This window comes from Dendrobates tinctorius, unplaced genomic scaffold (genome assembly GCF_039654945.1).
Source record: "Dendrobates tinctorius isolate UK_male_01 unplaced genomic scaffold, ASM3965494v1 ptg000011l, whole genome shotgun sequence".
NCBI lineage: Eukaryota > Metazoa > Chordata > Amphibia > Anura > Dendrobatidae > Dendrobates > Dendrobates tinctorius.
In genome coordinates this window covers 72,649,976-72,662,210 of record NW_027361679.1, presented here as the reverse complement: position 1 = coordinate 72,662,210, position 12,235 = coordinate 72,649,976, and the positions used below count along the sequence as shown (strand labels likewise).

Sequence of the window (12,235 nt, the reverse complement as noted above, 5' to 3'; positions counted from 1 at the left end):
GCAGAATGAACAAAAACCAGCGTTTCATGAATTTCTTTTGGGGGGGTGCGTTTACACCGTTCTGGGTGCGGTAAAATTGATAAAGCAGTTTTATTCTTCGAGTCAGTACGGTTACAGCGATACCTCATTTATGTCTTTTTTTATGTTTTAGCACTTTTATGCAATGAAAACAATTTTATATAAAAAATAATTATTTTTGCATCGCTTTATTCTGCGAGCTATAACTTTTTTATTTTGTCGCTGATGACGCTGTGTGGCGGCTCGTTTTTTTGGGGGACAAGATGACGTTTTCAGCGGTACCATGGATATTTATATGCGTCATTTTGATCGTGCGTTGTTGCACTTTTTGTTCGGCAGTATGATAATAAATCATTATTTTTTGCTTCGTTTTTTATTTTATTTTTTAAGGGGTTTGCTAAAGGGGTTAACTAATGGGTCAATTTTATAGGGCGGGTCGTTACGGACGCGGCGATACCAAATATGTGCACTTTTATTGTTTTGTTGTTTTTTTTTTTCAAAAATGAATTTCTTAGGGAATATTTTTTTTTTCTTAATTTATTTAGCGATTTTTTTTAAAAATTATTATTTTTTTTTTTTAACTTTATTAGGTTGTCCCAGGGGGGACATCACTGTCCTGTGACAGATCGCTGATCTGTCACATCACAGATCACTGTGACAGATCAGCGATCTGTCACAGGCATAGAAGCAGACTTCCTCATGCCTACGCTTTGCAGGCACTGAGGAAGTCAGCTCCCTGCAGGCCCCCGAAGGTCCCCGTCGCCATCTTGGATTTAGGGACCTGCAGGGATAGAGACCCCCGCAGCAGCGCTGCACATTGCGCTGCTGTGGGGGGGTCAGGGAAGCACGGAGGGAGCCCCCCCTCCCTGCCGATGCTTCCCTTTAACCCCCGGTACACCGCGATCGTGTTTGATCGCGGTGTGCAAGGGGTTAACGTGTCGGGGGCGGTTCGTGACCGCCCCTGACACATTGTGCCGGGTGTCAGCTGTGATAATCAGCTGACACCCGGCCGCGATCAGCGGCGCTCACCACGTGAGAGCTGCTGATCGCACTAGACGTACTATTCCGTCCTTGGGACTTAGGTCCCAGGTCACATGGACGGAATAGTACGTCCATTGTAGGAAAGGGGTTAAAAGGGAATATAGCACTAGGATCAACCCTCTTAAAGGGAACCTGTCAACAGAATTGTGCACAGTAACTTACAGACACTGTCTGGTCAGCGCCGTTATACTGACAAAAATGATACCTTGTTTTAAGAAATCCATCTTGCGGTTGTTGTGTAATCTTTATTTGCAGTTATTTGCAGTTTTGAGTTAATGATCTGCTCGTGTTCCGGTGCGGCCTGTGGGTGGGTCTTCATGTGGTGCTCTGATTAGGTATTCATGTGTATGGCTTCTGACATGTCACTGATCCCTCACTGACCTGCCGCCTAGTTTACATAACGAATTATATCTATATATATATATATATATATATATATATATATATATATATATATATATATATATAGAGAAGAAGAAAAAAATCACCTGCAGCAAGCAGGCGCGCCAGCACTGCAGCATAATCGCATGTGTAATGTACAGTTAATTCTTTTATTTCATGCTATAAATAAATTCAATAAAAAGTTTTTTCAATATATATAATATTCATTATGTAAAATAGGGGGCAGGTCACTGAGGGATCAGTGACCTGTTAGAAGCCATACACATGAATACCTAATCACAGCACCACATGAAGACCCCCACAGGCCACCCCTGGGACTTTTTTTTAACCTCTTAATATGGGCATACAGGTAATACAATGGTAAAAATAGTCCTCGCCTGAGCCTGCATAGAAGAACAATGATGTCAATACCCATAGCAGGGCGGAAAAGGTAAGTATAACTGTTTGATTGCAGAGTCCGAGATTTTAGGAAGTCATTACCATAACAGAATAAAAGACAATGACTGCACATCAAGACCGCAGATATGGGCATACAGGTAGGACTATTTTAACCATTCTATTACCTGTATGCCCATATTAATACGTAAAAAATTTCCAGGTGGTGACAGATTCCCTTTAACCCCTTTATTCCCAAGGGTGGTTTGCACGTTAATGAACAAGCCAATTTTTATAATTCTGACCACTGTCACTTTATGAGGTAATAACTCTGGAACGATTCCACGGATCCCGGTGATTCTAAGAATGATTTTCATGACATATTGTTCTTCATTACAGAGGTTAAATTTCTTCGGTATCACTTGCATTTGTGAAAAAAATGGGAAATTTGGCAAAAATTTTAAAAAGTTTGTGTCCTTAAATCAGAGAGTCATGTCACCCAAAATAGTTAATGAATAACATTTCCCATATGTCTACTTTACATCAGCACAATTGTGGAACCAAAATTTGTTTTTGTTAGGAAGTTATAAGGGCTAAAAGTTGACCAGCGATCTTTCATTTTTCCTTAAAAATTTAATAAACAATTTTTCTTAGGGACCACCTCACATTTGAAGACACTTTGAGGGGTCTATATGAAAGAAGATGCCCAAAAGTGAAAATCATTCTAAAAACTGCACCCCCCAAGGTGCTCAAAACCACAATCAAGGAGTTTATTAACCCTTCAGGTGCTGAATGAACATTTAACTTTTTTTCACAAAAAATTGACTTCAGACCCCAATTTTTTTATTTTGAGAAGGGTAACAGGAAAAAATGGACCCCAAAATTTGTTTTTTAATTTCTGCTAAGCATGCCGATACCCCATATGAGGGAGAAAACTACTGTTTGGGCGCATGGAAGGACTCGGAATCATTAGCAGACGCCATGTCCCATTTGAAGAGCCCCTGATGTTCCTAGCCAGTGGAAACCCCCCACAAGTGACCCCATTTTGGAAACTATACCCCTCAAAGAATGTATTTAGATGTGTGTTAAGCACCTTGAACCCTCAGGTGCTTCACAGAAGTTTATAATACGGTGGCTCAGTGGATAGCACTGCAGCCTTGCAGCGCTGGAGTCTTGGGTTCGAATCCCACCAAGAACAACATCTGCAAGGAGTTTGTATGGGCTTCCTCTGGGCACTCCGGTTTCCTCCCACATTCCAAAGACACACTGATAGGGAATTTAGATTGTGAGCCCCATCGGGGACAGTGATGATAATGTGTGCAAACTGTAAAGCGCTGTGGAATATGTTAGTGCTATATAAAAATAAAGATTATTATTAGCTGTGAAAATAATAAAATCACATTTTCCCCACAAAAATGTTATTTTGGCCCCAAATCTCAGAAGGGAGGAGGCGCCATATTGGGAGTTCAAAATTTGCTGGGTTTGAGGGTGACATGTCACATTGGTAGGGCCCCTGAGGTGCGAGAACAACAGAAACCCCCTATATATAAACTCATTTTACAAACTGAATTCCCCAATTAATTCATCTAGTGGTGCAGTGATCATATTGACACCACATTTTTTTATGTTTTGCCAGTTTTTCACAATAAAAACAATTTTATAGAAAAAAATAATTATTTTTGCATAGATTTATTCTGAGATAACTTTTTTTATTTTACCGCTGATGGAACTGTATGGTGGCTTGATGATGTTTTGATGTTTTTAATGGTACCATTTTTATTTACATCCGACATTTTGATCGCATGTTATTCTGCTTTTTGTTCTGCAGTATGATGTTAAAGCATTGTTTTTTATTTATTTTTATATGGTGTTTACTAGAGAGACAGTTTTAGGCCTCTCTGACACTTCAGTATTTTGTGTCAGTTAAAATCTGTCAAAAAGGCGGAACTCGGAACCGTTCCTAACTGAAGTGAACGGATGCCACAGGAACCATTTTGTGACGGATCTGTAGAATTTTAAAGGAACCGCTGGCGAGAGAGAGAGAGAGAGAATTTTTTTCGTCCGCCTGAAAGGATTTCAGGGTTAATTTTCTCCCTGACTTCCTTTCTCCGGGCATGCGCAATTGAAAATGCGGATCCAACAACAAAAAAAACGTTGCAAGGTCTGTCCAAGCATGCCGGCGGACGAAAAAAATTTGGCGGATCCTCAAAAAAACGGATCCATCGGATGGCCATCCGTCAAGATCCGCCAGTAATGCAACTCAATGGGGAAAAAACGGATCCGCAAAAAAAAAAATGGCAGATCCGTTTTTTTTCAAAACTTGGCGGATTTTGACTGATGGTCAAAAACGGAAGTGTGAAAGAGGCCTTATAGGATTGGTCGTTCCAGACACAGCGATACCAAATATGTGTACTTTTATGGTTTATATATTTTTTTTCATACAAATATTTATTTATGGATACAAAATCTTTAGATTTTTTTATTAGCATTTCTTTATTTTATTTTTTTAAACTTACTTTTTTATTTTTCCTATGGGACTATCAGTTTTTGCAGACTGATCGCTTGTATAGCATGGGGATGCAGCAGCATCCTTGTGCTATGCAAACTGTCAGCTCTGCAGGTCTGTTTAGACCATGCCAGGAGCATGGTCTATCTGTCAGTTCAGCACTGACAGGTATAATGCACTGCAATGCTGGTAAAGCCGCGCTTGCGCAGCATTGATCAAGGAGTCGCATGTGCGTTGTGAAAATTGTGTGAGGCACAAATGGTGTCAATATGCTCACTGCATTCCTAAATTAAAAATTTGGGTCCAAAGCTACATTTTACTGGAAAAAATGGAAATTTTCCATTTACTAATGCTAATGTTATACAATTCTGTGAATCACCAGAAGGTTCAAAATGCTCACTACAACCCCTAGATGACTTCCTTAAAAAGTTTCTAATACGTAGTCACTTGTGAGGGTTTTTGCTGTTATGGCATCTCGGGCTTTTCAAATGTGACCTGGCATCCCCAGACAATTCCACACAAATTTGAGCTCCAGAATTCAGTTCTTGATCCTTCTCTCCTGAACCCTGCCACGTGAATTCTGTGAAGCACCTGTGGGTTCAAGGTGTTCATCACACCTCTACATAAGTTTCTTGAGTTGTGTAGTTTCCAAAATATGGTTATTTGTGGGGGTTTCCACTGTTCAGGCACATCAGTGGTGCTGCAAATGGGACATGGCGTCCGCTATCTATTCAAACCAATTTTGCACTCCAAAATTCAAATGGTGCTCCTTCCTTTCTGAGCACTACCGCGCGCTCAAACAGTAGTTTTCCACCACATATGGGGCACTGACATACTCAGGAGAAATTGCTCAACAAATTGTATGGTCCATTTTCTCCCATTTTACCCTTGTGAAAATGGAAAATTTGGGGCTAAAGCAACATTTTTGTGGGAAAATTGAATATTTTTACTCTTTACTTCCACATTGCTTTAAATTCCTGTGAAGCACCTGAAGGGTTAATAAACTTACAGAATGTGGTCTGGACCACTTTGAGGGCTGTTGTTTTTAAAATCGTGTCACTTTTGGGTATTTTCTGTCATATAGGCAGCCCAAAGTCATGTCAAATGTGAGATGGTCCCTAAAGTAAATGGTTTTGTAAACTTTGTTGGAAAATTGAGAAATCTCTGATTAACTTTTAATTCTTTTAACTTCCTATCAATAAAAAATTATGTTGCAAAAATGATGCTGATGTAAAGTGGACATGTGGGAAATGTTATTTATTAACTATTTTGTGTGATATATCTCTGGTTTAACGGCGTAAGAATTAAAAGTTTGAAAATTGCGAAGTTTTTCAAACTTTTCGCACAAATTCCGATATTTTTACAAACATGCACAAAAAATATCAGCTTACAATTTACCACTAACATGAAGCACAATGTGTTGCAAACAAACATTCTCAGCATCACTGGGGCATGATGAAGTGTTTCAGAGTTGTTACCACACAAAGTGGTCAGAATGATAAAATTTGGCCTGGTCAGGAAGGTGAAAACAGGATGGGTGGTGAAGGGGTTAAATACAGAATAATGTACAGATGAGGACAAGTGCTCTACTCTCAATAAGAGCTTAACAAATAAAACATCGAGCCATAAGGTTACACATACAGAAAACTGATATTCCATTTATTCATGCCATATTTCCAAAAAAAAAGTTTTACAAAATTCAGCAGTAAAACATAACAGGTGTATATTGGGGGTCAATGTAGTCAACTGAGTGCAGGTAGCAGAGACTAGCTGGAGGCACGGAGAAGTCCAGCACTGACATGTTTTAGGAAGCACTATTCCTTAAAGGAGTCTGTGTCTGGGTTGTTGCTACCTAATCTGAAAGCCAGAGACACCGATTCAAGCAGTATATCACTTACTAGGCTGCTTGCTGTAGTTTTGACCAAAAAAGATCATTAGAAGCAGTGGCGTAGCGTGGGGGGGGGGTCCGCCCCAGGCGGCACGTGTGGGGGCGGCGCGGCAGCAGAAGCAATTCCTCTCCTCTGTGGGAGAAGCGCGGAGCCTGGACTCACTGATTGTACATTTCGGCCTGCAGGGCTGTGCAGTGAGGGCGTAATGCAGCCTCTTCTTCCCACCCTTCCTTCATCCTTCTCCTCCGCCTATCGGGAGCCGCTGTACCCCTGCTACCTAGCAGCTCCTCCCTCCTCTCCGCCTGGACCCTCAGTGAGCGGCGCTGGGCTGGGCAGAGGCGCTGCACTGGAGGACTGTCATGGTGGGATGGTGCGCGGCTGCCAGGAATGTGATGCACACAAGGAGCCATGTTAGGAAGAGCCAAGCAGTGAGCTGGTGAGTGCGGAGCTGGGGTAAGGTGGTCTGCGGCTGCCCCCGGCGGCCCTGTGTGCAGGCAGCTGTCATCCTCATCACAAGCTGCGCTGGGTGTGTGTCTGCCTCCATTGTGTGCCACCAACACCGCTGCCTGTGTCTCACCATGTGCAGCAGCGAAAGGATCTGTGCCTGCAGCCACACTGTGTGTGTTGTGTGTATGTACACCTATGTGTGTATGTACACCTGTGTGTGTATCCACCTGTGTGTGTGTGTGTGTGTGTGTGTCTGTGTGTGTGTATGTATACACCTGTGTGTGTGTGTACGCCTGTGTGTATGTATCCACCTATGTGTGTACACCTGTGTTTGTGTATGCCTGTGTGTGTGTGTATATACACCTGTGCGTGTTGTGTGTACGCCTGTGTGTGTGTCTGTGTGTGTGTATATACACCTATGTGTGTGTGTATGCCTGTGTGTGTGTCTATACACCTGTGTGTGTTGTGTGTACGCCTGTGTGTGTCTGTGTGTGTGTATATACACCTATGTGTGTGTGTATGCCTGTGTGTGTCTATACACCTGTGTGTTGTGTGTACGCCTGTGTGTGTGTCTGTGTATATACACCTATGTGTGTGTGTATGCCTGTGTGTGTGTGTCTATACACCTGTGTGTGTTGTGTGTACGCCTGTGTGTGTGTCTGTGTGTATATACACCTATGTGTGTGTGTGTATGCCTGTGTGTGTGTGTCTATACACCTGTGTGTGTGTGTGTGTGTATGCCTGTGTGTGTGTACGCCTGTGTGTGTGGGTCTGTGTATATACACCTATGTGTGTGTGTATGCCTGTGTGTGTGTGTGTCTATACACCTGTGTGTGTTGTGTGTACGCCTGTGTGTGTGTCTGTGTATATACACCTATGTGTGTGTGTATGCCTGTGTGTGTGTCTGTGTATATACACCTATGTGTGTGTGTATGCCTGTGTGTGTGTGTGTCTATACACCTGTGTGTGTTGTGTGTACGCCTGTGTGTGTGTCTGTGTATATACACCTATGTGTGTGTGTATGCCTGTGTGTGTGTCTGTGTATATACACCTATGTGTGTGTGTATGCCTGTGTGTGTGTGTGTATGCCTGTGTGTGTGTACGCCTGTGTGTGTGTCTGTGTATATACACCTATGTGTGTGTGTACGCCTGTGTTTGTGTGTGTGTATACACCTGTGTGTGTACACTCTGCGCATGTGTCCGCACAGCAGCAGCTCTGCTTTCCTAGGTTTTCTGTCCCGTCCTGGCACCGTAGCAGCTGCAGAGGCTCCGCCCTATTGATGCTCCCGGGAGGAGGAAAGAATATGGCGGTGCTGCTGCCCCGGCTGGGAGCGAGAGGAAAAGTGTAGGACAGTACTGCACGGGGTGAGGTGGGATACTGGGGAGCATGGTATGGGGGCGACTTGTGGGAGAGGCTGCTGGGTGCACCGCGGCCATTACTGGAGAATGCACCACCAACAACTGTACGGGAGAAGCCACAGACAGCTGTCATATGCCACACAGATATCACACCACAGGTGTCCTAATACAATAATCATCCCCCATATGTGTTCTCGTACATCCCCCCATATAAACGTGTCCTTGTACATCCCCCATATCCATATATACGTGTCGTACATCCCCCCATATACGTGTCCTCCTACAACCCCCATATCCATACAGTTGTGGCCAAAAGTATTGCCACCCCTGCAATTCTGTCAGATAATACTCAGTTTCTTCCTGAAAATGATTGCAATCACAAATTCTTTGGTATTATTATCTTCATTTAATTTGTCTTAAATGAAAAAACACAAAAGAGAATGAAGCAAAAAGCAAAACATTGATCATTTCACACAAAACTCCAAAAATGGGCCAGACAAAAGTATTGGCACCCTCAGCCTAATACTTGGTTGCACAACCTTTAGCCAAAATAACTGCGACCAACCGCTTCCGGTAACCATCAATGAGTTTCTTACAATGCTCTGCTGGAATTTTAGACCATTCTTCTTTGGCAAACTGCTCCAGGTCCCTGATATTAGAAGGGTGCCTTCTCCAAACTGCCATTTTTAGATCTCTCCACAGGTGTTCTATGGGATTCAGGTCTGGACCCATTGCTGGCCACCTTAGAAATCTCCAGTGCTTTCTCTCAAACCATTTTCTAGTGCTTTTTGAAGTGTGTTTTGGGTCATTGTCCTGCTGGAAGACCCATGACATCTGAGGGAGACCCAGCTTTCTCACACTGGGCCCTACATTATGCTGCAAAATTTGTTGGTAGTCTTCTGACTTCATAATGCCATGCATACGGTCGAGCAGTCCAGTGCCAGAGGCAGCAAAGCACCCCCAAAACATCAGGGACCCTCCGCCATGTTTGACTGTAGGGACCGTATTTTTTTCTTTGAATGCCTCTTTTTTTCTCCTGTAAACTCTATGTTGATGCCTTCGCCCAAAAAGCTCTACTTTTGTCTCATCTGACCATGGAAAATTCTTCCAAAACGTTTTAGGCTTTTTCAGGTAAGTTTTGGAAAACTCCAGCCTGGCTTTTTTATGTCTCAGGGTAATCTTCTACCATTCAGTCCCTTTTCATTCAGACGCCGACGGATAGTACGGGTTGACACTGTTGTACCCGCGGACTGCAGGGCAGCTTGAACTTGTTTGGATGTTAGTCGAGGTTCTTTATCCAACATCCGCACAATCTTGCGTTGAAATCTCTTGTCAATTTTTCTTTTCCGTCGAGATCTAGGGAGGTTAGCCACAGTGCCATGGGCTTTAAACTTCTTGATGACACTGCGCACGGTAGACACAGGAACATTCAGGTCTTTGGAGATGGACTTGTAGCCTTGAGATTGCTCATGCTTCCTCACAATTTGGTTTCTCAAGTCCTCAGACAGTTCTTTGGTCTTCTTTCTTTTCTCCATGCTCAATGTGGTACACACAAGGACACAGGACAGAGGTTGAGTCAACTTTAATCCATGTCAACTGGCTGCAAGTGTGATTTAGTTATTGCCAACACCTGTTAGGTGCCACAGGTAAGTTACAGGTGCTGTTAATTACACAAATTAGAGAAGCATCACATGATTTTTCGAACAGTGCCAATACTTTTGTCCACCCTCTTTTTTATGTTTGGTGTGGAATTATATCCAATTTGGCTTTAGGACAATTCTTTTTGTGTTTTTTTCATTTAAGACAAATTAAATGAAGATAATAATACCAAAGAATTTGTGTTGGCAATAATTTTCAGGAAGAAACTGAGTATTATCTGACAAAATTTCAGGGGTGTCAATACTTTTGGCCACAACTGTATATACGTGTCCTCGTACATCCCCCCATATACGCGTCCTCGTACATCCCCCCATATACGTGTCCTCGTACATCCCCCCATATACGTGTCCTCGTACATCTCCTCCCCATAAACTTTCTGGGTTTTTTTCTGTCACATTATTAAAATTAATTATTAAAAAAGCCATTAGGTCTTCATCCAGCATCATCAAGCTAATACATATATATATATATATACTAGCTGAAGAGCCCGGCGCTGCCCGGGCATAGTAACTAACTGTGGATAGTTATAACAAATTATAATTATCCTCCATCCCATAGTCCCGTGCCCATATACCAAACATACCTATCCTCCATCCCATAGTCGAGTGCCCATATACCCATCACACATCCTCCATCCCATAGTCCCATGCCCATATACCCATCATACATATTCTCCATCCCATAGTCCCATGCCCATATACCCATCATACATATTCGCCATCCCATAGTCGAGTGCCCATATACCCATCACACATCCTTCATCTCATAGTCCCATGCCCATATACCCATCATACATATCCACGATCCCATAGGCCCGTGCCCATATACATACCCATCATACATATCCTCCATCCCATAGTCGAGTGCCCATATACCCATTACACATCCTTCATCCCATAGTCCAATGCCCATATACCCATCACACATCCTCCATCCCATAGTCCCATGCCCATATACCCATCATACATATTCGCCATCCCATAGTCGAGTGCCCATATACCCATCACACATCCTTCATCTCATAGTCCCATGCCTATATACCCATCATACATATCCTCCATCCCATAGTCCAGTGCCCATATACCCATCATACATATCCGCCATCCCATAGTCCCGTGCCCATATACCCGTCATACATATCCTCCATCCTATAGTCCAGTGCCCATATACCCATCACACATCCTCCATCCCATATTCCCATGCCCATATACCCATCATACATATTCGCCATCCCATAGTCCAATGCCCATATACCCATCACACATCCTCCATCCCATAGTCCCATGCCCATATACCCATCATACATATTCGCCATCCCATAGTCGAGTGCCCATATACCCATCACACATCCTTCATCTCATAGTCCCATGCCCATATACCCATCATACATATCCTCCATCCCATAGTCCAGTGCCCATATACCCATCATACATATCCGCCATCCCATAGTCCCGTGCCCATATACCCGTCATACATATCCTCCATCCCATAGTCCAGTGCCCATATACCCATAACACATCCTCCATCCCATAGTCCCGTGCCCATATACCCGTCAGCATCACACCTCTTGCCATGTTAACCCTCAACACACACACTCCTCTCACCTTTCACCATCTCCACTCACTCTTTCACTCCACATACGACCCCTTCTCTCACTCCGTCTCTCATACTCACGCCATCATCGCCGCTGCTCCACGATCCCCGACATCATCTTCCGCCGGCGCCATCCTGGATCCAGACGTTGTCCACGCCGGCGACATGTTCTTGCGGCGATGCCATCTTGAGTATCGTGAAATCCCGCGATACTCAAGATGGCGTCGCCGGAAGAACATGTCGCCGGTGTGGACGACGTCGGGATCCAAAATGGCGTCGGTGAAATCTCGCGAGATTTCGCCGACGCCATTTTGGATCCCGACGTACTCCACGCCGGCGACACGTTCTTGCGGCGACGCCATCTTGACTATCGCGGGATTTCGCTGATCCAAAATGGCGTCACCGCAAGAACATGTCGCCGGCGTGGAGGACGTCTGGATCCAGGATGGGGCCGGCGGAAGAAGATGTTGGGGATCGTGGATCAGCGGCGATGACGGCGTGAGAATGAGAGACGGAGTGAGAGAAAGGGTCGTATGTGGAGTGAAAGAGTGAGTGGACGTGAGTGGAGATGGTGAAAGGTGAGTGGAGTGTGTGTGTTGAGGAGGAGTGGTGTGTTGAGGGTTAATATGGAAAGAGGTGTGCGGTGACGTCACCGGTTACAACTGGACGGAAGTTGTTACAACCGGAAGCTGCTTAGGGCATTTATTATTATAGATATATATATATCTATATATATCCGTATATATATATATATATACGGTATATATATATATCTATATATAGAGAGAGAGAGAGAGAGAGAGAGAGAGAGAGAGAGAGAACTGCAAGATGAAAGTCTAGAAATGTAGAAATAATAACAGCCAGAGTTAGTAGCAGACTAAAAATTAGATCTTTGAGTGTAGTGTGGGCTCTTCGGATGCTTCCGGATTATCAACGACCAAAGGGG

At 43.6% G+C, this 12,235-nt stretch overlaps 1 protein-coding gene across 2 annotated transcripts in view; it reads right to left on the bottom strand.

The window, feature by feature from the left end:
- Nucleotides 1-12,235, bottom strand: part of PSD3 (pleckstrin and Sec7 domain containing 3) — a 662,461-nt gene that overhangs the window by 574,078 nt on the left and 76,148 nt on the right. The gene's annotated exons all lie outside the window — the stretch shown is intronic.